The 25,000-nt window shown below is 51.6% G+C and overlaps 1 long non-coding RNA gene across 1 annotated transcript in view; it reads right to left on the bottom strand.

Moving 5' to 3' along the window:
* LOC149548618 (uncharacterized) overlaps positions 1 to 25,000 on the bottom strand; it is a 33,481-nt gene that overhangs the window by 1,630 nt on the left and 6,851 nt on the right. The window lies entirely within an intron of this gene.

Raw genomic sequence — 25,000 nt, 5'->3', positions numbered from 1 at the left:
TTTTTGGGGGGTTAATGCCCAAAGTTTTCAACTCGAACCGTGTCGGCAACCCCGACACGAATCGCCCCAATTACCCGAACCCCGACTCGAATCGCGTCGAGCCTTAACCACCTCCAATTTTTTCGCACGACTCATGTCACCGTGCTCGACATGATTCTAAGTGCGCCGAGTCATGTGCGTGATCCAAAGGCGGTCAACTCTTTTTTTCGGTTAACGCCCAAAGTTTTCAACCCAAATTGTGTCGGCGACCCCGACTCGTATCGCCTCGAGCCTTAACCGCCTCCAGTTTTTTCGCAGGACTCATGTCACCGTGCTCGACTTGGTGCCCCGAGTCATGTACGTGATCCAAAAGCGGTTAACTTCTTCCTTCTTTGGTTAACACCCAAAGATTTCAACCCGAATCGTGTCAGCAACCCCAACTCAAATAGCCTCGAGCCTTAATCGCCTGCAATTTTTTCGAACCACTCATGTCACCGTGCTTGACTTGATTCTATGTGCCCCAAGTCATGTACGTGATCCAAAAGTGATTAACTCTTTTTCTAGCTAACGGCCAAAGTTTTCGAATCGACTCAGCTACCCCGACTCGAATTGCCTCGAGCCTTAACCGCCTCCATTTTTTTTTTCGCCTGACTCATGTAATCGCACTCGCCTTGATTCTGAGTGGCCCGAGTCACTTACGTGATCCAAAACCGGGTAACTTTTTCTTTTTTCTTTTTTTTGTCAAGTCCCAAAGTTTTGAACTCGAATAGAGTCGGATGCCCCGACTCGAGTCATCTCCAAATTTTTCGCACGACTCATGTCACCGTGCTCGACTTGATCCTAAGTGCCCCGAGCCGTGTACATGATCCAAAAGCGGTTAACTCTTTCCTTTTGGTTAACGCCCAAAGTTTTCAACCCGACCCGCCTCGGCAACCTCGACTCGAAGCGCCTTGAGCCTTAATGGCCTCCAATGTTTTTGCACGACTCATGCCACCGTCGACTTTTCACTCGAATCATGTCACCCAGGGCACCTCGATGCTACGTGACCCGAGCCCTGTGCGCGATCCAAAACCGGGTAACGTTTTTTTTTTGAACTCCCAAAATTTCATTCTTTTTTGCCTTACGAGGCCTATCATGATCTCTTTTTATAAAGAAAATTCTCAAATCAGATCGTTTCGGCTACCCTACCTCGAATCCGGCTAGCTAGGCGTAACGCCTTGAGTCGGCTCGGCAATACGTGAACTGAAACTTGTGCGTGATCCAAAAGCGGGTAACTTGTTTTTTTTTTTTTTTTTTTTGTAATGCCCAAAATTTAGCGCTTTTCGCTGTACAGGGCCTCTCATGATTTTTTTTGTTTTTTTTTTTTTTTTTCCCCTCGTCGACCCACTCTGGCGACCCAGTCGGGTCGCCCGAGGCTGGGGCGACGGAGATGGGTTGACCTAGTCGGGTGACCCAAGTTGGGTCGACCCAGGCGTGCGATCCTGGCTGGGGACAGCAAGTCGATTCTATAAGTTTGCTTGCCAATTTTTCTAGCTAGGTCGGCTCACCAAGTCATCTAACCATGTGGTCTTTTCCAAATCAAGAATTGACTCTTTAAGTCCACTCACAGCTCGTCAAGACGGCTCACCAAGATGACTTACCATCTCGCCTCACCAGGTTGCCCCACCAGGTCGCCTCTTCTTTAAGACCGCTCACCATGTCGGCTCCCCAAGCCACCTCACCGAGTCGACTATTCAGGTTGCCTCACCAAGTCGACCCCTTAAGTTCGCTCACCAAGTCAGCTCCCTAAGTCAGCTCACCAAGTCGAATCACCTAGTCGTTTTACCACCTTGCCCCAGCAGGTGTGCTCGCCAAGTCGCCCCGCCGAGTTGCTTCTCTAAGCCCACTGACCATGTCAGCTCACCAAGTCAACTCTTTAAGTTCGCTCACCAGGTCAGCCCACCCAAGTCGCCTCTTTAAGTTCGTTCGCCAGGTCGGCCCGCCCAAGTTGCATCAGCGCAGCCCACTCACCATGTCAGCTCACCAAGTCGGTTGTTCAAGTACGTTGCCAAGTCAACTCTTTAAGTTCGCTCGCCAGGTCAGCCCGCCCAAGTCGCCTCTTTAAGTTCGTTCGCCAGGTCGGCCCACCCAAGTCGCATCAGCGGGCTAACTCGCCGAGTCACCTCACAAAGTTGACTCTTTAAGTGCGCTCACCAAGTCAGCTCACCAAGTCGACTCACCATCTCGCCTTGATAAGTTGGCTTGCCGAGTTACCCCACCAAGTCGTCGCCTCTTTAAGCCCGCTCACCGTGTCAGCTCGTCAGGTCGGCTCACCAAGTCGACTAATCAAGTAGGCCCACCAAGTCGCCTCAAGGATAGCTCCTCACCATGTTGACTCAATGAGTCGCCTCACCATGTTGACTCTTTGAGCCCGCTTGCCGGGTCGCCTCACCAAGTCGACTCGAGTATGTTGCCAAGTCGACTCTTTAAGTTCGCTCGCCAGGTTGACTCGCCAAGTCAGCTCACCATGTCATCTCAACGAACCAACTCGCCGAGCCGCCTCACCACGTCGGCTCTCTAATACCACTTGCCAAGTCACCCCACCAACTCGCCCCATTAGGCCCACTCACCACATCGCCCCGTTAGGCCCACTCTCACCAAGTGGACTCTTTAAGTCTTCTCATAAAGTCGAGCCACCAAGTACTCTCACCAAGTCGACTCTTTAAGTCCTTTCATCGAGTCACCCAACCAAGTACTCTCACCAAGTCAACTCTTTAGGTCCATTCATCAAGTCACCCCGCAAAGTCGACCCTCTAAGTTCGTTCATCGAGTCACCCGACCAAGTCGACTGTTTAAGTCCTTTCATCAAGTCACCCCGCTAAGCCGACTCTTTAAGTCCGTTCATCAAGTCACCAGAACAACTACTCTCACCAAGTCGACTCTATAAGTCCGTTCATCAAGTCGGCCCACCAAGTACTCCCACCAAGTCGACTCTTTAAGTCCGTTCATCAGTTCACCCCGCCAAGTACTCTCACCAAGTCAACTCTTTAGGTCCGTTCATCAAGTCACCCCGCCAAGTCGACCCTTTAAGTCCGTTCATCAAGTCGCCCCACCGAGTTGCTTCTCTAAGCCCACTCACCATGTCAGCTCACCAAGTCGATTGTTCAAGTACGTTGCCAAGTCAACTCTTTAAGTTCGCTTGCCAGGTCAGCCTGCCCAAGTCGCCTCTTTAAGTTCGTTCGCCAGGTCGGCCCGCCCAAGTCGCATCAGCGGGCTAACTCGCCGAGTCACCTCACGAAGTTGACTCTTTAAGTGCGCTCACCAAGTCAGCTCACCAAGTCGACTCACCATCTCGCCTCGATAAGTTGGCTTGCCGAGTTACCCCACCAAGTCGTCGCCTCTTCAAGCCCGCTCACCGTGTCAGCTCGTCAGGTCAGCTCACCAAGTCGACTAATCAAGTAGGCCCACCAAGTCGCCTCAAGGATAGCTCCTCACCATGAGTCGCCTCACCATGTTGACTCTTTGAGCCCGCTCGCCGGGTCGCCTCACCAAGTCGACTCGAGTACGTTGCCAAGTCCACTCTTTAAGTTCGCTCGCCGGGTCGACTCGCCAAGTCAGCTCACCATGTCATCTCAACGAACCAACTCGCCGAGTCGCCTCACCACGTCGGCTCTCTAATACCACTCGCCAAGTCGCCCCACCAACTCGCCCCGTTAGGCCCACTCACCACATCGCCCCGTTAGGCCCACTCTCACCAAGCGGGCTCTTTAAGTCTGCTCATAAAGTCGAGCCACCAAATACTCTCACCAAGTCGACTCTTTAAGTCCTTTCATCGAGTCACCCCACCAAGTACTCTCACCAAGTCAACTCTTTAGGTCCGTTCATAGAGTCACCCCACCAAGTCGACCCTTCAAGTGCGTTCATCAAGTCACCCCACCAAGTCGACTCTTTAAGTTCATTCATCAAGTCACCCCGCCAGGTCGGCCCACCAAGTGGACTCTTTAAGTTCGTTCATGAAGTCACTCTGCCAAGTCGGCCCACCAGGTCGACTCTTTAAGTTCGTTCATCAAGTCACCCTGCCAGGTCAGCCCACCAACTACTCTCACCAAGTCGACTCTTTAAGTTTGCTCACCAAGTCACCCCGCCAGGTCGGCCCACCAAGTACTCTCACCAGGTCGACTCTTTAGGTTTGTTCATCAGGGCACCCCACCGAGTACTCTCACCAAGTTGACTCTTTAAGTTCGTTCATCAAGTCGCCCCGCCAGGTCGGCCCACCAAGTACTCTCACAAAGTCGACTCTTTAGGTTCATTTATCAATTCACCCCGCCAGCTCGGCCCACCAAGTTCTCTCACCGGGTCGACTCTTTAAGTTCGTTCATCAAGTCACCCCGCCAGTTCGACCCACCAAGTACTCTAACAAAGTTGACTCTCTAAGTTCGTTCATCAAGTCACCCTGCCAGGTCAGCCCAGCAAGTACTCTCACCAAGTCACCCCGCTACTTCGACCCACCAAGTCGACTCTTTAAGTTCGTTCATCAAGTCACCCGGCCAAGTCGGCCCACCAAGTCGACTCTTTAAGTCCGTTCATCAAGTCACCCGGCCAGGTCGGCCCACCAAGTACTCTCACCAAGTTGACTCTCTAAGTCCGTTCATCAAGTCACCCCGCCAGGTCAGCCCACCAAGTCGAATCTTTAAGTCCGTTCATCAAGTCACCCCACCAAGTACTCTAACCAAGTCGATTCTTCAAGTGCGTTCATCAAGTCACCCGACCAACTACTCTCACCAAGTCGACTCTTTTACTATGTTCATCAAGTCACCCCACCAAGCACTCTCACCAGGTCAACTCTTTAGGTCCGTTCATAAAGTCACCCCACCAAGTCGACCCTTCAAGTGCGTTCATCAAGTCACCCCACCAAGTACTCTCACCAATTCGACTCTTTAAGTCTTTTCATCAAGTCACCACACCAAGTACTCTCACCAAGTCAACTCTTTAGGACCATTCATCAAGTCACCTCGCCAAGTCGACCCTTGAAGTCCGTTCATCAAGTCACCCCACCAAGTCGACTCTTTAAGTCAGTTCACGAAGTCACCCAACCAGGTCGGCCCACCAAGGACTCTCACCAAGTCGACTCTCTAAGTCTGTTCATCAGGTCACCCCACCGAGTACGCTCACCAAGTCAACACTTTAGGTCCGTTCATCAAGTCACCCCGCAAAGTCGACCCTCTAAGTTCGTTCATCGAGTCACCCGACCAAGTCGACTGTTTAAGTCCTTTCATCAAGTCACCCCGCCAAGCCGACTCTTTAAGTCCGTTCATCAAGTCACCAGAACAACTACTCTCACCAAGTCGACTCTATAAGTCCGTTCATCAAGTCGGCCCACCAAGTACTCCCACCAAGTCGACTCTTTAAGTCTGTTCATCAGTTCACCCCGCCAAGTACTCTCACCAAGTCAACTCTTTAGGTCCGTTCATCAAGTCACCCCGCCGAGTTGACCCTTTAAGTCCGTTCATCAAGTTGCCCCGCCGAGTTGCTTCTATAATCCCACTCACCATGTCCGCTCACCAAGTCAGTTGTTCAAGTACGTTGCCAAGTCAACTCTTTAAGTTCGCTCGCCAGGTCAGCCCGCCCAAGTCGCCTCTTTAAGTTCGTTCGCCAGGTCGGCCCGCCCAAGTCGCATCAGTGGGCTAACTCTCCGAGTCACCTCACAAAGTTGACTCTTTAAGTGCGCTCACCAAGTCAGCTCACCAAGTCGACTCACCATCTCGCCTCGATAAGTTGGCTTGCCGAGTTACCCCACCAAGTCGTCGCCTCTTTAAGCCCGCTCACCGTGTCAGCTCGTCAGGTCGGCTCACCAAGTCAACTAATCAAGTAGGCCCACCAAGTCGCCTCAAGGATAGCTCCTCACCATGTTGACTCAATGAGTCACCTCACCAAGTTGACTCTTTGAGCTCGCTCGCCGGGTCGCCTCACCAAGTCGACTCGAGTACGTTGCCAAGTCGACTCTTTAAGTTCGCTCGCCAGGTCAACTCGCCAAGTCAGCTCACCATGTCATCTCAACGAACCAACTCGTCGAGCTGCCTCACCACGTTGACTCTCTAATACCACTCGCCAAGTCGCCCCACCAACTCGCCCCGTTAGGCCCACTCACCACATCGCCCCGTTAGGCCCACTCTCACCAAGTGGACTCTTTAAGTCTGCTCATAAAGTCGAGCCACCAAGTACTCTCACCAAGTCGACTCTTTAAGTCATTTCATTGAGTCACCCAACCAAGTACTCTCACCAAGTCAACTCTTTAGGTCCGTTCATCAAGTCACCCCGCAAAGTTGACCCTCTAAGTTCGTTCATCGAATCACCCGACCAAGTCGACTGTTTAAGTCCTTTCATCAAGTCACCCCGCCAAGCCGACTCTTTAAGTCCATTCATCAAGTCACCAGAACAACTACTCTCACCAAGTCGACTCTATAAGTCCGTTCATCAAGTCGGCCCACCAAGTACTCCCACCAAGTCGACTCTTTAAGTCCGTTCATCAGTTCACCCCGCCAAGTACTCTCACCAAGTCAACTCTTTAGGTCCGTTCATCAAGTCACCCCGCCAAGTCGACCCTTTAAGTCCGTTCATCAAGTCGCCCCGCCGAGTTGCTTCTCTAAGCCCACTCACCATGTCAGCTCACCAAGTCGGTTGTTCAAGTACGTTGCCAAGTCAACTCTTTAAGTTTGCTCGCCAGGTCAGCCCGCCCAAGTCGCCTCTTTAAGTTCGTTCGCCAGGTCGGCCCGCCCAAGTCGCATCAGCGGGCTAACTCGCCGAGTCACCTCACAAAGTTGACTCTTTAAGTGCGCTCACCAAGTCAGCTCACCAAGTCGACTCACCATCTCGCCTCGATAAGTTGGCTTGCCGAGTTACCCCACCAAGTCGTCACCTCTTCAAGCCCGCTCACCGTGTTAGCTTGTCAGGTTGCCTCACCAAGTCGACTAATCAAGTAGGCCCACCAAGTCGCCTCAAGGATAGCTCCTCACCATGAGTCGCCTCACCATGTTGACTCTTTGAGCCCGCTCGCCAGGTCGCCTCACCAAGTCGACTCGAGTACGTTGCCAAGTCCACTCTTTAAGTTCGCTCGCCGGGTCGACTCGCCAAGTTAGCTCACCATGTCATCTCAACGAACCAACTCGCCGAGTCGCCTCACCACGTCGGCTCTCTAATACCACTCGCCAAGTCGCCCCACCAACTCGCCCCGTTAGGCCCACTCACCACATCGCCCCGTTAGGCCCACTCTCACCAAGTGGGCTCTTTAAGTCTGCTCATAAAGTCGAGCCACCAAGTACTCTCACCAAGTCGACTCTTTAAGTCCTTTCATTGAGTCACCCCACCAAGTACTCTCACCAAGTCAACTCTTTAGGTCCGTTCATAGAGTCACCCCACCAAGTCGACCCTTCAAGTGCGTTCATCAATTCACCCCACCAAGTCGACTCTTTAAGTTCATTCATCAAGTCACCCCGCCAGGTCAGCCCACAAATTACTCTCACCAAGTCGACTCTTTAAGTTCGTTCATCAAGTCACCCCGCCAGGTCGGCCCACCAAGTGGACTCTTTAAGTTCGTTCATGAAGTCACTCTGCCAAGTCGGCCCACCAGGTCGACTCTTTAAGTTCGTTCATCAAGTCACCCCACCAGGTCAGCCCACCAACTACTCTCACCAAGTCGACTCTTTAAGTTTGCTCACCAAGTCACCCTGCCAGGTCGGCCCACCAAGTACTCTCACCAGGTCGACTCTTTAGGTTTGTTCATCAGGGCACCCCACCGAGTACTCTCACCAAGTCGACTCTTTAAGTTCGTTCATCAAGTCAAGTACTCTCACCAAGTCGACCCTTTAAGTTCGGTCATCAACTCACCCCGCCAGGTCGGCCCACCAAGTACTCTCACAAAGTCGACTCTTTAGGTTCGTTCATCAATTCACCCCGCCAGCTCGGCCCACCAAGTTCTCTCACCAGGTCGACTCTTTAAGTTCGTTCATCAAGTCACCCCGCCAGTTCGACCCACCAAGTACTCTAACAAAGTCGACTCTCTAAGTTCGTTCATCAAGTCACCCTGCCAGGTCAGCCCAGCAAGTACTCTCACCAAGTCACCCCGCTACTTCGACCCACCAAGTCGACTCTTTAAGTTCGTTCATCAAGTCACCCGGCCAAGTCGGCCCACCAAGTCGACTCTTTAAGTCCGTTCATCAAGTCACCCGGCCAAGTCGGCCCACCAAGTCGACTCTTTAAGTCCGTTCATCAAGTCACGTGACCAGGTCAGCCCACCGAGTACTCTCACCAAGTCGACTCTTTAAGTTTGTTCATCAAGTCACCCGGCCAGGTCGGCCCACCAAGTACTCTCACCAAGTTGACTCTCTAAGTCCGTTCATCAAGTCACCCCGCCAGGTCGGCCCACCAAGTCGAATCTTTAAGTCCGTTCATCAAGTCACCCCACAAAGTACTCTAACCAAGTTGATTCTTCAAGTGCGTTCATCAAGTCACCCGACCAACTACTCTCACCAAGTCGACTCTTTTACTATGTTCATCAAGTCACCCCACCAAGCACTCTCACCAGGTCAACTCTTTAGGTCCGTTCATAAAGTCACCCCACCAAGTCGACCCTTCAAGTGCGTTCATCATGTCACCCCACCAAGTACTCTCACCAATTCAACTCTTTAAGTCTTTTCATCAAGTCACCACACCAAGTACTCTCACCAAGTCAACTCTTTAGGACCGTTCATCAAGTCAACTCGCCAAGTCGACCCTTGAAGTCCGTTCATCAAGTCACCCCACCAAGTCGACTCTTTAAGTCAGTTCACGAAGTCACCCAACCAGGTCGGCCCACCAAGGACTCTCACCAAGGCGACTCTCTAAGTCTGTTCATCAGGTCACCCCACCGAGTACTCTCACCAAGTCAACTCTTTAGGTCCGTTCATCAAGTCACCCCGCAAAGTCGACCCTCTAAGTTCGTTCATCGAGTCACCCGACCAAGTCGACTGTTTAAGTCCTTTCATCAAGTCACCCCGCCAAGCCGACTCTTTAAGTCCGTTCATCAAGTCACCAGAACAACTACTCTCACCAAGTCGACTCTATAAGTCCGTTCATCAAGTCGGCCCACCAAGTACTCCCACCAAGTCGACTCTTTAAGTTCGTTCATCAGTTCACCCCGCCAAGTACTCTCACCAAGTCAACTCTTTAGGTCCGTTCATCAAGTCACCCCGCCAAGTCAACCCTTTAAGTCCGTTCATCAAGTCGCCCCGCCGAGTTGCTTCTCTAATCCCACTCACCATGTCCGCTCACCAAGTCGGTTGTTCAAGTACGTTGCCAAGTCAACTCTTTAAGTTCGCTCGCCAGGTCAGCCTGCCCAAGTCGCGTCTTTAAGTTCATTCGCCAGGTCGGCCCGCCCAAGTCGCATCAGCGGGCTAACTCGCCGAGTCACCTCACGAAGTTGACTCTTTAAGTGCGCTCACCAAGTCAGCTCACCAAGTCGACTCACCATCTCGCCTCGATAAGTTGGCTTGCTGAGTTACCCCACCAAGTCGTTGCCTCTTTAAGCCTGCTGATCGTGTCAGCTCGTCAGGTCGGCTCACCAAGTCGACTAATCAAGTAGGCCCACCAAGTCGCCTCAAGGATAGCTCCTCACCATGAGTTGCCTCACCATGTTGACTCAATGAGTCGCCTCACCATGGTGACTCTTTGAGCCCGCTCGCCGGGTCGCCTCACCAAGTCGACTCGAGTACGTTGCCAAGTCGACTCTTTAAGTTCGCTCGCCGGGTCGACTCGCTAAGTCAGCTCACCATGTCATCTCAACGAACCAACTCGCCGAGTCGCCTCACCACGTCGGCTCTCCAATACCACTCGCCAAGTCGCCCAACCAACTCGCCCCGTTAGGCCCACTCACCACATCGCCCCGTTAGGCCCACTCTCACCAAGTGGACTCTTTAAGTCTGCTCATAAAGTTGAGCCACCAAGTACTCTCACCAAGTCGACTCTTTAAGTCCTTTCATCGAGTCACCCAACCAAGTACTCTCACCAAGTCAACTCTTTAGGTCTGTTCATCAAGTCACCCCACAAAGTCGACCCTCTAAGTTCGTTCATCGAGTCACCCAACCAAGTCGACTGTTTAAGTCCTTTCATCAAGTCACCCCGCCAAGTACTCTCACCAAGTCGTCGCCTCTTTAAGCCCGCTCACCGTGTCAGCTCGTCAGGTTGGCTCACCAAGTCGACTAATCAAGTAGGCCCACCAAGTCACCTCAAGGATAGCTCCTCACCATGAGTCGCCTCACCATGTTCACTCAATGAGTCACCTCACCATGGTGACTCTTTGAGCCCGCTCGCCGGGTCGCCTCACCAAGTTGACTCTTTAAGTTCGCTCGCCGGGTCGACTCGCCAAGTCAGCTCACCATGTCATCTCAATGAACCAACTCGCCGAGTCGCCTCACCACGTCGGCTCTCTAATAACACTCGCCAAGTCGCCCCACCAACTCGCCCTGTTAGGCCCACTCACCACATCGCCCCGTTAGGCCCACTCTCACCAAGTGGACTCTTTAAGTCTTCTCATAAAGTCGAGCCACCAAGTACTCTCACCAAGTCGACTCTTTAAGTCCTTTCATCGAGTCACCCCACCAAGTACTCTCACCAAGTCAACTCTTTAGGTCCGTTCATAGAGTCACCCCACCAAGTCGACCCTTCAAGTGCATTCATCAAGTCACCCCACCAAGTCGACTCTTTAAGTTCATTCATCAAGTCACCCCGCCAGGTCAGCCCACAAATTACTCTCTCCAAGTCGACTCTTTAAGTTTGTTCATCAATTCACCCCGCCAGGTCGGCCCACCAAGTGGACTCTTTAAGTTCGTTCATGAAGTCACTCTGCCAAGTCGGCCCACCAGGTCGACTCTTTAAGTTCGTTCATCAAGTCACCCCGCCAGGTCAGCCCACCAACTACTCTCACCAAGTCGACTCTTTAAGTTTGCTCACCAAGTCACCCCGCCAGGTCAGCCCACCAAGTACTCTCACCAGGTCGACTCTATAGGTTTGTTCATCAGGTCACCCCACCGAGTACTCTCACCAAGTCGACTCTTTAAGTTCGTTCATCAAGTCGCCCCGCCAGGTCGGCCCACCAAGTACTCTCACCAAGTCGACCCTTTAAGTTCGGTCATCAACTCACCCCGCCAGGTCGGCCCACCAAGTACTCTCACAAAGTCGACTCTTTAGGTTCGTTCATCAATTCACCCCGCCAGCTCGGCCCACCAAGTTCTCTCACCAGGTCGACTCTTTAAGTTTGTTCATCAAGTCACCCCGCCAGTTCGACCCACCAAGTACTCTCACAAAGTCGACTCTCTAAGTTCGTTCATCAAGTCACCCTGCCAGGTCAGCCCACCAAGTACTCTCACCAAGTCACCCCGCTAGTTCGACCCACCAAGTCGACCCTTTAAGTTCGTTCATCAAGTCACCCGGCCAAGTCGGCCCACCAAGTCGACTCTTTAAGTCTGTTCATCAAGTCACGTGACCAGGTCAGCCCATCGGGTACTCTCACCAAGTCGACTCTTTAAGTTTGTTCATCAAGTCGCCCGGCCAGGTCGGCCCACCAAGTACTCTCACCAAGTCGACTCTCTAAGTCCGTTCATCATGTCACCCTGCCAGGTCGGCCCACCAAGTCAAATCTTTAAGTCCGTTCATCAAGTCACCCCACCAAGTACTCTAACCAAGTCGATTCTTCAAGTGCGTTCATCAAGTCACCCGACCAACTACTCTCACCAAGTCGACTCTTTAACTATGTTCATCAAGTCACCCCACCAAGCACTCTCACCACGTCAACTCTTTAGGTCCGTTCATAAAGTCACCCCACCAAGTCGACCCTTCAAGTGCGTTCATCAAGTCACCCCACCAAGTACTCTCACCAATTCGACTCTTTAAGTCTTTTCATCAAGTCACCACACCAAGTACTCTCACCAAGTCAACTCTTTAGGACCATTCATCAAGTCACCTCGCCAAGTCGACCCCTGAAGTCCGTTCATCAAGTCACCCCACCAAGTACTCCCACCAAGTCGACTCTTTAAGTCAGTTCACGAAGTCACGCAACCAGGTCGGCCCACCAAGGACTCTCACCAAGTCGACTCTCTAAGTCTGTTCATCGGGTCACCCCATCGAGTACTCTCACCAAGTCAACTCTTTAGGTCCGTTCATCAAGTCACCCCGCAAAGTTGACCCTCTAAGTTCATTCATCGAGTCACCCCACCAAGTCGACTCTTTAAGTCCTTTCATCAAGTCACCCCGCCAAGCTGACTCTTTAAGTCCGTTCATCAAGTCACCAGAACAACTACTCTCACCAAGTCGACTCTATAAGTCCGTTCATCAAGTCGGCCCACCAAGTACTCCCACCAAGTCGACTCTTTAAGTCCGTTCATCAGTTCACCCCGCCAAGTACTCTCACCAAGTCAACTCTTTAGGTCCGTTCATCAAGTCACCCCGCCAAGTCGACCCTTTAAGTCCGTTCATCAAGTCGCCCCACCAAGTACTCTCACCAAGTTGACCCTTTAAGTCCTTTCATCAAGTCACCCCACCAAGTCGACTCTCGAAGTCCGTTCATCAAGTCACCAGAACAAGTAATCTAACCAAGTCGACTCTTTAAGTCCGTCCATAAAGTCACCCCACCAGGTCGGCCCACCAAGTACTCCCACCAAGCCGACTCTTTATGTTCGTTCATCAGTTCACCCCGCCAAGTACTCTCACCAAGTTGACTCTTTAAGTCTGCTCATCAAGTCGAGCCACCAGGTACTCTCACCAAGTCGACTCTTTGAGTCCGTTCATCAAGTCGCCCCACCAAGTACTCTAACCAAGTCGATTCTTCAAGTGCGTTCATCAAGTCGCCCCACCAAGTACTCTCACCAAGTTGACTCTTTAAGTCCTTTCATCGAGTCACCCCGCCAAGTACTCTCACCAAGTCAACTCTTTAGGTCCGTTCATAGAGTCACCCCACCAAGTCGACCCTTCAAGTGCGTTCATAAAGTCATCCTGCCAGGTTGGCCCACCAAGTCGAATCTCTAAGTCCGTTCATCAAGTCATCGTCCTGATCTGGCCGAGCCGTTCTGGCCGAGCCATGCTGGCCGAGCCGATCTGGGCGAGCCATTCTGGCCGACCCGATCCTGCCGAGCCGTTCTGGGCAAGCCATGCTGGCCGAGCCGATCTGGGCGAGCCATTCTGGCCGAGCCGATCTGGGCGACCCGTTCTGGCCGAGCCGATCTGGGCGAGCCGTTATGGCCAAGCCATGCTGGCCGAGCCGATCTGGGCGAGCCGTTCTGGCTGAGCCATGCTGGCCGAGCCGATCTGGGCGAGCCGTTCTAGCCGAGCCGATCTGGCCGAGCTCCAAAAACGGTGTTGTGGATGGCTTTTTGGTCGCCTCTGTGCCAACTCGATCGGCACAACATTGGGAATGGTTCGATAGCGGTTGTCATTCCAATGTGTCATCGGGATGTCTTGGAACGCGGCCTTCCAAGGGCGAGCTCGCGTCTAGCACTTGGATTGTGCTTCGTCACAAGTGAATGGGGAGATCTCTTTGTGAACGGCGGCATGGCGATTGCAAGAGAAAATTGACTTAGTAGTCGGAGCATTGGCATCGGGCCATTGTGACGGCCTTGTAATTTCTCTATAATTGCAACCTATGTTTGCACAGTAGCAGAGTTTGCATGTATGATTGGGCTTTGTTCTTGACGGTTCCAAGTACTCTCACCAAGGCTGGGCGAGCCATGCTGGCCGAGCCGATCTGGGCGAGCCATTCAGGCTGAGCCGATCTGGGCGAGCCGTTTTGGCCGAGCCATGCTGGCCAAGCCGATCTGGGCGAGCCATTCTGGCCGAGCCGTTCTGGCCGAGCCAATCTGGGCGAGCCAATCTGGGCGAGCCGTTCTGGCTAAGCCATGCTGGCCGAGCCGATCTGGGCAAGCCGTTCTGGCCGAGCCATGCTGGCCGAGCCGTTCTGGTCGAGCCATGCTGGCCGAGCCGATCTGGGCGAGCTGTTCTGGCCGAGCCGATCTGGCCGAGCTCCAAAAACGGTGTCGTGGATGGCTGTTTGGTCGCCTCTGTGCCAACTCGATCGGCACAACATTGGGAATGGTTCGACAGCGGTTGTCGTTCCAATGTGTCATAGGGATGTCTTGGAACGCAGCCTTTCAAGGGCGAGCTCGCGTCTAGCACTTGGATTGTGCGTCGTCACAAGTGATTGGGGAGATCTCTCTGTGAACGGCGGCATGGCGATTGCAAGCGAAAATTGACTTAGTATTCGGAGCATTGGCCTCGGGCCATTGTGACGGCCTTGCAATTTCTCTATAATTGCAACCTATGTTTGCGCAGTAGCAGAGTTTGCACGTTAGATTGGCCTTTGTTCTTGACAGTTCGAAGTACTCTCACCAAGGCTGGGCAAGCCATGCTGGCCGAGCCGATCTGGGCGAGCCATTCTGGCCGAGCCGATCTGGGCGAGCTCCAAAAACGGTGTCGTGGATGGCTGTTTGGTCACATTTTTCATTGAATTGGATTTTTAAGGGAGTTGTCCGCGCTGTCACAGATTTCTAATGCAGAGCGAGCCTCGCACTAATAGCTTATATAGGAGAGGTTGTTGCCGCGAGCCTCTCCCATGCCCCTTTCATTGATTCAACATTGGTGTCTAGGCGGATCGGATTGTTGGCTTTTCAAACGGTGTATGCTGATGTTGAATGAATGAAAGGGGCATGAAGCGATCTCAGTGCTTTTCCTCGGCTCTCCTTTAGATCATGTTTTCCGATGACTCAATTTTGGAAAAGGTGAGGCAGCGGTTGCCGATCCATGGCGTGTGTTTTTGGTGGTTTTAAAACTTGATCTAAACGTGAGCCTTTGTCTAGCACTCCGGCGTTGCTTGGTATAATGGCAATTTGCTATGGGTGCTCGGCGCTCTAGCAATTTGTCATGGTGTACTTATCGCGGCTACATGGGAGCTTTAATATTGAAAGCTCTCAGCGAAAAATGGTGGCCGACCCATGCTGGCGGACCCGATCTGGCTTAGCCATTTTCGTTGACCCGATCTGGCTCTCGTTTCTCACTCCATCGGCACAAATTCGGGAGTTGTTCGACAGCAGTTGTCATTCCAATGTGTCATTGCGATGATCTGGAGAGCGATGCTAAGTGCGGGAGCTTGCATCTAGCATTTGGGGATGTTTGTGCAAGCGAGCAGGGGAGCTTCTCTTATCGGAACCTCTCCGTGGCCTTTGAATATAGACCCAGTGCCGACAATATCGATGGATACGAGCCTTGGATTATAAAATTGTTCAGCTAACATTGGTTTTTGTGAGAGATGGGTACGAAAGCACTTCCCGATCGATACGCGGGAGTTCCCTAAGATCGCCTCTGTGCCAACTCTATCGGCACAACATTGGGAATGGTTCGACAGTGGTTGTCGTTCCAATGTGTCATCGGGATGTCTTGGAACGCGGCCTTTCAAGGGCGAGCTCGCGTCTAGCACTTGGATTGTGCGTCGTCACAAGTGAATGGGGAGATCTCTCTGTGAACGGCGGCATGGCGATTGCAAGAGAAAATCGACTTAGTAGTCGGAGCATTGGCCTCGAGCCATTGTGACGGCCTTGCAATTTCTCTATAATTGCAAGCTATGTTTGTGCAGTAGCAGAGTTTGCATGTTATATTGGCCTTTGTTCTTGACAGTTTGAAGTACTCTCACCGAGTCAGCAAGTCACCATGCTGGCCAAGCCGATCTGGGCGAGCCATTCTGGCCGAGCCGATCTGGGCGAGCTCCAAAAACGGTGTCGTGGATGGCTGTTTGGTCACATTTTTCATTGAATTGGATTTTTAAGGGAGTTGTCCGCGCTATCGCAGATTTCTAATGCAGAGCGAGCCTCGCACTAATAGCTTATATAGGAGAGGTTGTTGCCGCGAGCCTCTCCCATGCCCCTTTCATTGATTCAACATTGGTGTCTAGGCGGATCGGATTGTTGGCTTTTCAAACGGTGTATGCTGATGTTGAATGAATAAAAGGGGCATGAAGCGATCTCAGTGCTTTTCCTCGGCTCTACTTTAGATCATGTTTTCCGATGACTCAATTTTGGAAAAGGTGAGGCAGTGGTTGCCGATCCATGGCGTGTGTTTTTGGTGGTTTTAAAACTTGATCTAAACGTGAGCCTTTGTCTAGCACTCCGGCGTTGCTTGGTATAATGGCAATTTGTTATGGGTGCTCGGTGCTCTAGCAATTTGTCATGGTGTACTTATCGCGGCTACATGGGAGCTTTAATATCGAAAGCTCTCGGCGAAAAATGGTGGCCGACCCGATCTGGCTTAGCCGTTTTTGTCGACCCGATCTGGCTCTTCTTTCTCACTCCATCGGCACAAATTTGAGAGTTGTTCGACAGCGGTTGTCGTTCCAATGTGTCATTGCGGTGATCTGGAGAGCGATGCTAAGGGCCGGAGCTTGCACCTAGCATTTGGGGATGTTTGTGCAAGAGAGCAGGGGAGCTTCTCTTATCGAAACCTCTCCGTGGCCTTTGAATATAGACCCAGTGCCGACGATATCGATGGATACGAGCCTTGGATTCTAAAATTGTTCAGCCAGCTAACATTGGTTTTTGTGAGAGATGGGTACGAAAGCACTTCCCGATCGATTCGCGGGAGCTCCCTAAGATTGCCTCTGTGCCAACTCGATCGGCACAACAACATTGGCTTGGCAATTTCTCTTTAATTGCAACCTATGTTTGCGCAGTAGCAGAGTTTGCAAGTAAGACGGTCCTTGTTCTTGAGAGTTCCAGGAGATGACCTCCGAAACTTTTGGATTGGGCCCCTTCAAGGTGAAATTCATCCAGTTGATCGGATGAGCTCGATGACCATTTCAGTCCCTTGGCTCCATGAATTCAAATCTCCTAACCGATGACAATCTTTTGCTCCTTAGACGACCTCATAATAAATTGGGTCGTGGATGGCTGTTTGGTCAGAATTTTCAACGATTTGGATTTTTATGGCGGATGTCAGCGTGTTCGCTAATTTCTAATGCAGAGCGAGCCTCGCACTAATAGCTTATATAGGAGAGGTTGTTGCCGTGAACCTCTCCCGTGCCCCTCTCATTGATTCAACGGCGGTGTCAAGGCGGATGGAAATGTCAGATTTTGAAACAGTGGACGCCGACGTTGAATCAATTGGAGGGGCATGAAGCCCACCCTTGAGGTGCTATTCCTCGACTCTCCTTTAGATCATGTTTTCTAGTCACTCAGCTGGCGTAATTTCGGAAAGCAGTTGGGCTGCACGTCATGAGTGACAAGGGAGCCTTTGTGATCGGAAGCTCCCCGTGGCCATTCGATGAGAAGAGCCATTGCTTGTGTGAGAAAGGACGAATGCAGCCTCGGATTCCAAACGAAATCAACGACATCGGATCTATATATAAGAGCGGAATGAAGCAGCAGCCCGTTTGCGATGCGCGGCTCCCCAAAGTTGCTATTCTTTCTCACTCCATCGGGGCACAAATGCGGGAGTTGTTCGACAGCAGTCGTCGTTCCAATGGTCTCATTGCGGCGAAATTTGTTCACAGCTAAGATTGGTTTTTGTGAGAGATGGGTATGAAAGCACATCCCGATTGCTACGCAGGAGCTCCCTAAGGTCGCCTCTGTGCCAACTCGATCGGCACAACATTGGGAATGGTTCGACAGCGGTTGTCATTCCAAAGTGTCATCGGGGGATGTCTTGGAAAGTGGTGTTTCTTTCAAGGGCAAGCTCGCGTCTAGCACTTGGGTTGTGCGTCGCGTCACAAGTGAATGGGGGATGTCTTGGAAAGTGGTCTTTCTTTCAAGGGCGAGCTCGCGTCTAGCACTTGGATTGTGCGTCGCGTCACAAGTGAATGGGGAGATCTCTCTATGAACGGCGGCATGGTGATTGCAAGAGAAAATTGATTTAGTCGGAGCCATTGGCCTCGGGCCATTGTGACGGCCTCGCAATTTCTCTTTAATTGTAACCTATGTTTGCGCAGTAGCAGAGTTTGCATGTAAGATGGGCCTTGTTCTCAAGAGTTCCAGGAGATGACCTCCGGAACTTTTGGATTGGGCCCCTTCAAGGTGAAATTCATCCAGTTGATCGGATGAGCTCGATGACCATTTCAGTCCCTCGGCTCCATGAACTCACATCTCCTAACCGATGACAATCTTTTGCTCCTCTGCCGACCTCATAAAAAATTGGGTCGTGAATGGCTGTTTGGTAGGAATTTTAAAGGATTTGGATTTTTAAGGCGGATGTCGGTGTGTTCGCTAATTTCTAATGCAGAGCGAGCCTCGCACTAATAGCTTATATAGGAGAGGTGGTTGCCGCGAGCCTCTCCCGTGCCCCTCTCATTGATTCAACGCCGGTGTCAAGGCGGATGGATATGTCGGATTTTGAAATGGTGGACGCCGACGTTGAATCAATTAGAGGGGCATGAAGCCCACCCTGGATGTGCTATTCCTCGACTCTCCTTTAGATCATGTTTTCTTCTCACTCAGCTGGCGCAATTTCGGAAAAAAAGGTTTGGCAGCGGTTGCCATCCCTCACCGCGTCTACTTGGTGATTTTAAAACTCGATCTAAAACGGGAGCCCTCGCCTAGCACCTCCGTCCGGTGTTTCTCGGGTATTGCATAAAATTATGCCAACGGTGCGAATCCCCCAACGAATGCCTACGCTTGGACCCTCTCTTAGATCACCTTCTTCGATCACTCGATCGACACAACTACGGAAGAGACTTGGCAGCGGTTGCCATTCTACAGCGCGTCTGTTCAGAAATTTTGAAGTTGATCTAATGGCGAGCCCTTGTCTCTAGCCATGAGGTGGGTGCTTGGTGCTCTAGCAAAATTTTTTGCGTGCCTATCGCGGCTACAATGGGAGAGGTGGTTGCCGCGAGCCTCTCCCGTGCCCCCCTCATTGATTCAACGCCGCTGTCAGGGCGGATGGATATGTTGGATTTTGAAACGGTGGATGCCGACGTTGAATCAATTAGAGGGGCATGAAGCCCACCCTCGAGGGTGCTATTCCTGGACTCTCCTTTAGATCTACTAATGGCGAGCCCTTGTCTAGCCATGAGGTGGGTGCTTGGGGCTCTAGCAATTTTTTGTGTGCCTATCGCGGCTTACAATGGGAGCTTTGACAACAAAAGTTCTCGGCGACCCTCCCCAATAGAAATCAGTGCTGGTGTTTGCGAAAGACACGTTATTTGGATTTTTGGAATATTGGCACCAGCATCGTTTCTATTGGGAGGGCCGTGAAGCCATCCTGATTTTGCTATGCAAGGGCTCTCTCCCCAGAGTCATTCTCTACACAACAACTTCTTTGGCACAAAATTTTCAGAACGGTTCGGCAGCGGTTGTCGTTCCAATGGTGCCGTTGTGGTGGTTGCCTGGGCAGCGATTTGAAGGGCGACCCATCGTCTAGCAGTTGGCCTGCGCATCACGAGTGACAAGGGAGCCTTTGTTATCGGAAGCTCCCCGTGGCCATTCGATTAGAAGAGCCATTGCTTATTTGAGCAAGGACGAATGCAGCCTCGGATTCCAAACGAAATCAATGATTTTGGATCTATATAAGAGCAGAATGAAGCACAGCAGCACAGCCCGTTTGCTATGCGTGGCTCCCCAAAGTTGCTCTTCTTTCTCACTCCATTGCCACAATTTTGGGAGTTGTTCGACAGCGGTTGTCGTTCCAATGTGTCATTGCGGTGATCTGGAGAGCGATGCTAAGGGCGGGAGCTTGTGTCTAGAATTTGGGATGTTTGTGCAAGCGAGCAGGGGAGTTTCTCTTATCGGAACCTCTCCGTGGCCTTTGAATATATAGACTCAGTGCCGACGATATCGATGGATGCGAGCCCTTGGATTCCAAATTTGTCCACAGCTAACATTGGTTTTTGTGAGAGATGGGCACGAAAGCACATCCCGATTGCTACGCGGGAGCTCCCTAAGGTCGCCTCTGTGCCAACTCGATCAGCACAACATTGGGAGTGGTTCGACAGCGGTTGACGTTCCAATGTGTCATCGGGGGATGTCTTGGAAAGTGGTCTTTCTTTCAAGGGCGAGCTCGCGTCTAGACCTTGGATTGTGCGTCGCGTCACAAGTGAATGGGGAGATCTCTTTGTGAATGGCGGCATGGTGATTGCAAGAGAAAATTGACTTAGTCGGAGCCATTGGCCTCGGGCCATTGCGACGGCCTCGCAATTTCTCCTTAATTGCAACCTATGTTTGCGCAGTAGCAGAGTTTGCATGTAAGATGGGCCTTGTTCTCGAGAGTTCCAGGAGATGACCTCCGAAACTTTTGGATTGGGCCCCTTCAAGGTGAAATTCATCCAGTTGATCAGATGAGCTCGATGACCATTTCAGTCCCTTGGCTCCATGAACTCACGTCTCCTAACCGATGACAATCTTTTGCTCCTCTGCCGACCTAATAAAAAATTGGGTCGTGAATGGCTGTTTGGTAGGAATTTTAAAGGATTTGGATTTTTAAGGCGGATGTCGTTGTGTTCGCTAATTTCTAATGCAAAGCGAGCCTCGCACTAATAGCTTATATAGGAGAGGTGGTTGCCGCGAGCCTCTCCCGTGCCCCCCCTCATTGATTCAACGTCGCTGTCAGGGTGGATGGATATGTCAGATTTTGAAACGATGGACGGCGACGTTGAATCAATTAGAGGGGCATGAAGCCCACCCTCGAGGGTGCTATTCCTGGACTCTCCTTTAGATCATGTATTCTTGTCACTCAGATGGTGCAATTTCGGAAAAAGGTTTGGCAGCGGTTGCCAGCCCTCATCGCGTCTACTCGGTGATTTTAAAACTCGATCTAAAACGGGAGCCCTCGTCTAGCACCTCCGTCCAGTGTTGCTTGCTCGGGTATTGCATAAATTTGTGCCATCGGCACAAATCCCCCAACGAATGCCTACGCTTGGACCCTCTCTTAGATCACCTTCTTCGATCACTCGACCGACGTAACTACGGAAGAGACTTGGCAGCGGTTGCCATTCTACAGCGTGTCTGTTCAGCAATTTCGAAGTTGATCTAATGGCGAGCCCTTGTCTCTAGCCATGAGGTGGGTGCTTGGCGCTCTAGCAAAATTTTTTGCATGCCTATCGCGGCTACAAGGGGAGAGGTGGTGTCCGCGAGCCTCTCCCGTGCCCCCCTCATTGATTCAACGCCGCTGTCAGGGTGGATGGATATGTCGGATTTTGAAACGGTGGACGCCGACGTTGAATCAATTAGAGGGGCATGAAGCCCACCCTCGAGGGTGCTATTCCTGGACTCTCCTTTAGATCATGTTTTCTTGTCACTCAGATGGCGCAATTTCCGAAAAAGGTTTGGCAGCGGTTGCCAGCCCTCACCGCGTCTACTCGGTGATTTTAAAACTCGATCTAAAACGGGAGCCCTCGTCTAGCACCTCCGTCCGGTGTTGCTCGGGTATTGCATAAATTTATGCCATCGGCGCGAATCCCCCAACGAATGCCTATGCTTGGACCCTCTCTTAGATCACCTTCTTCGATCACTCGACCGACGCAACTGCGGAAGAGACTTGGCAGCGGTTGCCATTCTACAGCGCGTCTGTTCAGCGATTTTGAAGTTGATGTAATGGCGAGCCCTTGTCTCTAGCCATGAGGTGGGCGCTTGGCGCTCTAGCAAAATTTTTTGCATGCCTATCGCGGCTACAAGGGGAGAGGTGGTTGCCGCGAGCCTCTCCCGTGCCCCCCTCATTGATTCAACGCCGCTGTCAGGGCGGATGGATATGTCAGATTTTGAAACGGTGGACGGCGACATTGAATCAATTAGAGGGGCATGAAGCCCACCCTCGAGGGTGCTATTCCTGGACTCTCCTTTAGATCATGTTTTCTTGTCACTCAGACGGCGGAATTTCGGAAAAAGGTTTGGCAGCGGTTGCCAGCCCTCACCGCGTCTACTCGGTGATTTTAAAACTCGATCTAAAATGGGAGCCCTCGTCTAGCATCTCCATCCGGTGTTGCTCAGGTATTGCATAAATTTATGCCATCGGCGCGAATCCCCCAACGAATGCCTACGCTTGGACCCTCTCTTAGATCACCTTCTTCGATCACTCGACCGACGCAACTACAGAAGAGACTTGGCAGCGGTTGCCATTCTACAGTGCGTCTGTTCAGCGATTTCAAAGTTGATCTAATGGCGAGCCCTTGTCTCTAGCCATGAGGTGGGTGCTTGGCACTCTAGCAAAATTTTTTGCGTGCCTATCGTGGCTACAAGGGGAGAGGTGGTTGCCGTGAGCCTCTCCCGTGCCCCCCTCATTGATTCAATGCCGCTGTCAGGGCGGATGGATATGTCAGATTTTGAAATGGTGGACGGTGACGTTGAATCAATTAGAGGGGCATGAAGCCCACCCTCGAGGGTGCTATTCCTGGACTCTCCTTTAGATCATGTTTTCTTGTCAACTCAACTGGCGCAATTTCAGAAAAAGGTTTGGGAGCAGTTGCCAGCCCTCACAGCGTCTACTTGGCAGCGGTTGCCATTCTAAAGCGCATCTATTCAGCGATTTCGAAGTTGATCTAATGGCGAGCCCTTGTCTCTAGCCATGAGGTGGGTGCTTGGCGCTCTAGCAAAATTTTTTTGCGTGCCTATCGCGGCTACAAGGGGAGAGGTGGTTGCCGTGAGCCTCTCCCGTGCCCCCCTCATTGATTCAACGCCGCTGTCAGGGCGGATGGAAATGTCGGATTTTGAAACAGTGGACGCCGACGTTGAATCAATTAGAGGGGCATGAAGCCCACCCTCGAGGGTGCTATTCCTGGACTCTCCTTTAGATCATGTATTCTTGTCACTCAGATGGCGCAATTTCAGAAAAAGGTTTGGCAGCGGTTGCCAGCCCTCACCGCGTCTACTCGGTGATTTTAAAAATCGATCTAAAACGGGAGCCCTCGTCTAGCACCTCCGTCCGGTGTTGCTTGCTCGGGTATTGCATAAATTTATGCCATCGGCGCCGAATCCCCCAACGAATGCCTGCGCTTGGACCCTCTCTTAGATCACCTTCTTCGATCACTCGACCGACGCAACTACGGAAGAGACTTGGCAGCGGTTGCCATTCTACAGCGCGTCTGTTCAGCGATTTCAAAGTTGATCTAATGGCGAGCCCTTGTCTCTAGCCATGAGGTGGGTGCTTGGCGCTCTAGCAAAATTTTTTGCGTGCCTATCGCGGCTACAAGGGGAGAGGTGGTGTTCGCGAGCCTCTCCCGTGCCCCCCTCATTGATTCAATGCCGCTGTCAAGGCGGATGGATATGTCAGATTTTGAAACGGTGGACGCCGACGTTGAATCAATTAGAGGGGCGTGAAGCCCACCCTCAAGGGTGCTATTCCTGGACTCTCCTTTAGATCATGTTTTCTTGTCACTCAGATGGCACAATTTCGGAAAAAGGTTTGGCAGCAGTTGCCAGCCCTCACCGCGTCTACTCGGTGATTTTAAAACTCGATCTAAAATGGGAGCCCTCGTCTAGCACCTCCGTCCGGTGTTGCTTGCTCGGGTATTGCATAAATTTATGCCATCGGCGCGAATCCCCCAACGAATGCCTATGCTTGGACCCTCTCTTAGATCACCTTCTTCGATCACTCGACCGACGCAACTACGGAAGAGACTTGGCAGCGGTTGCCATTCTACAGCGCGTCTGTTCAACGATTTCGAAGTTGATCTAATGGCGAGCCCTTGTCTCTAGCCATGAGGTGGGTGCTTGGCGCTCTAGCAAAATTTTTTGCGTGCCTATCGCGTAAAGGATGTTTTCTAGTCACTCAGCTGGCACAATTTCGGAAAAAGGTTTGGCAGCGGTTGCCAGCCCTCATCGCATCTTCTTGGTGATTTTAAAACTCGATCTAAAACGGGAGCCCTCATCTAGCGGATCTGTGCCAACTCGATCGGCACAACATTGGGAAATGGTTCGACAGCGGTTGTCATTCCAATGTGTCATCGGGGGATGCCTTGGAAAGTGGCCTTTCAAGGGCGAGCTCGCGTCACAAGTGAATGGGGAGATCTCTCTGTGAACGGCGACATGGTGATTGCAAGAGAAAATTTCCTTAGTCAGAGCATTGGCCTCGGGCCATTGTGACGGCCTTGCAATTTCTCTTTAATTGCAACCTATGTTTGCGCAGTAGCAGAGTTTGCATGTAAGATGGGCCTTGTTCTTGAGAGTTCCAGGAGATGACCTCCGGAACTTTTGGATTGGGCCCCTTCAAGGTGAAATTCATCCAGCTGATCGGATGAAACTCGATGTGCTTGTATCTATTCCGAGACGGTAATGATGGTCATTAATCTGTGGTGGTGAGTATTATCCCATTCGGTAATCAAAATGGCGGAGCTGGTGGGAAGTACTTGTTGCTTTGTTTTGATGGATATACCCTATATGTAGGTGTCTGCACGGCTTGCAACACACTGCACATTTGGTGTTCGATTCTAAGATGCGCTTGTTGCTGAGTGTGTATGGAGTTGTATCTTGTAGCCAAGGGCTCCGTCTCATTGGCACGTTCTATCATTGCATTTTTATCCTACCTGGACGGCAAGAAGGAAAGAGATGGTTGCATGGGTGCATTGCTCGACGTCCCTAATTTCATCAAGGGTCCACTCTCCACCCTAAGTTTTTTGCCGATCGGTAGAGCCTTGGGATTGAGAGGGGGGCCGGCGAAAGGTTTGGTTGCCGCATAATTTATTCGCTAGTGCATTCTTGGTGCGTGCTCGCCTCTTCACTGTCTCATCCTACAGAAGTGAATGGCACTGTTGTGACAGCCTTTGTGGTCCGGGCCAGTAGAAGCGTAGAGTATTACCGATAATTTTTGTTTGGATGCGGAAACTCTCCATGCCCTGCACCAAAAAGCGTGTAGGGGGCATATGCCTGGGAAATGGATGTCTCTGAGTGTCCTTACTCGATCGTGTGCATGGTGTACATCTTTGCATTACGACCCTGCTGCGAGCATTTGTGATTCGAGCATTTTGGGGGAACGGGTTTCGTACGAGATGTTCTTCTCAGGCTCCTGCGAACCAGAGTGCTCGTCTTTGCAATGCTCCGACAAGTGCAGGCCCAAC

This window comes from Cupressus sempervirens, chromosome 7 (assembly GCF_028749045.1).
Source record: "Cupressus sempervirens isolate cs-2001-9-10 chromosome 7, ASM2874904v1, whole genome shotgun sequence".
In the NCBI taxonomy this organism is placed as follows: Eukaryota; Viridiplantae; Streptophyta; class Pinopsida; order Cupressales; family Cupressaceae; genus Cupressus; species Cupressus sempervirens.
The sequence above is the reverse complement of the archived record's forward strand: the minus strand, read 5'-3'. Positions and strand labels throughout refer to the sequence as shown.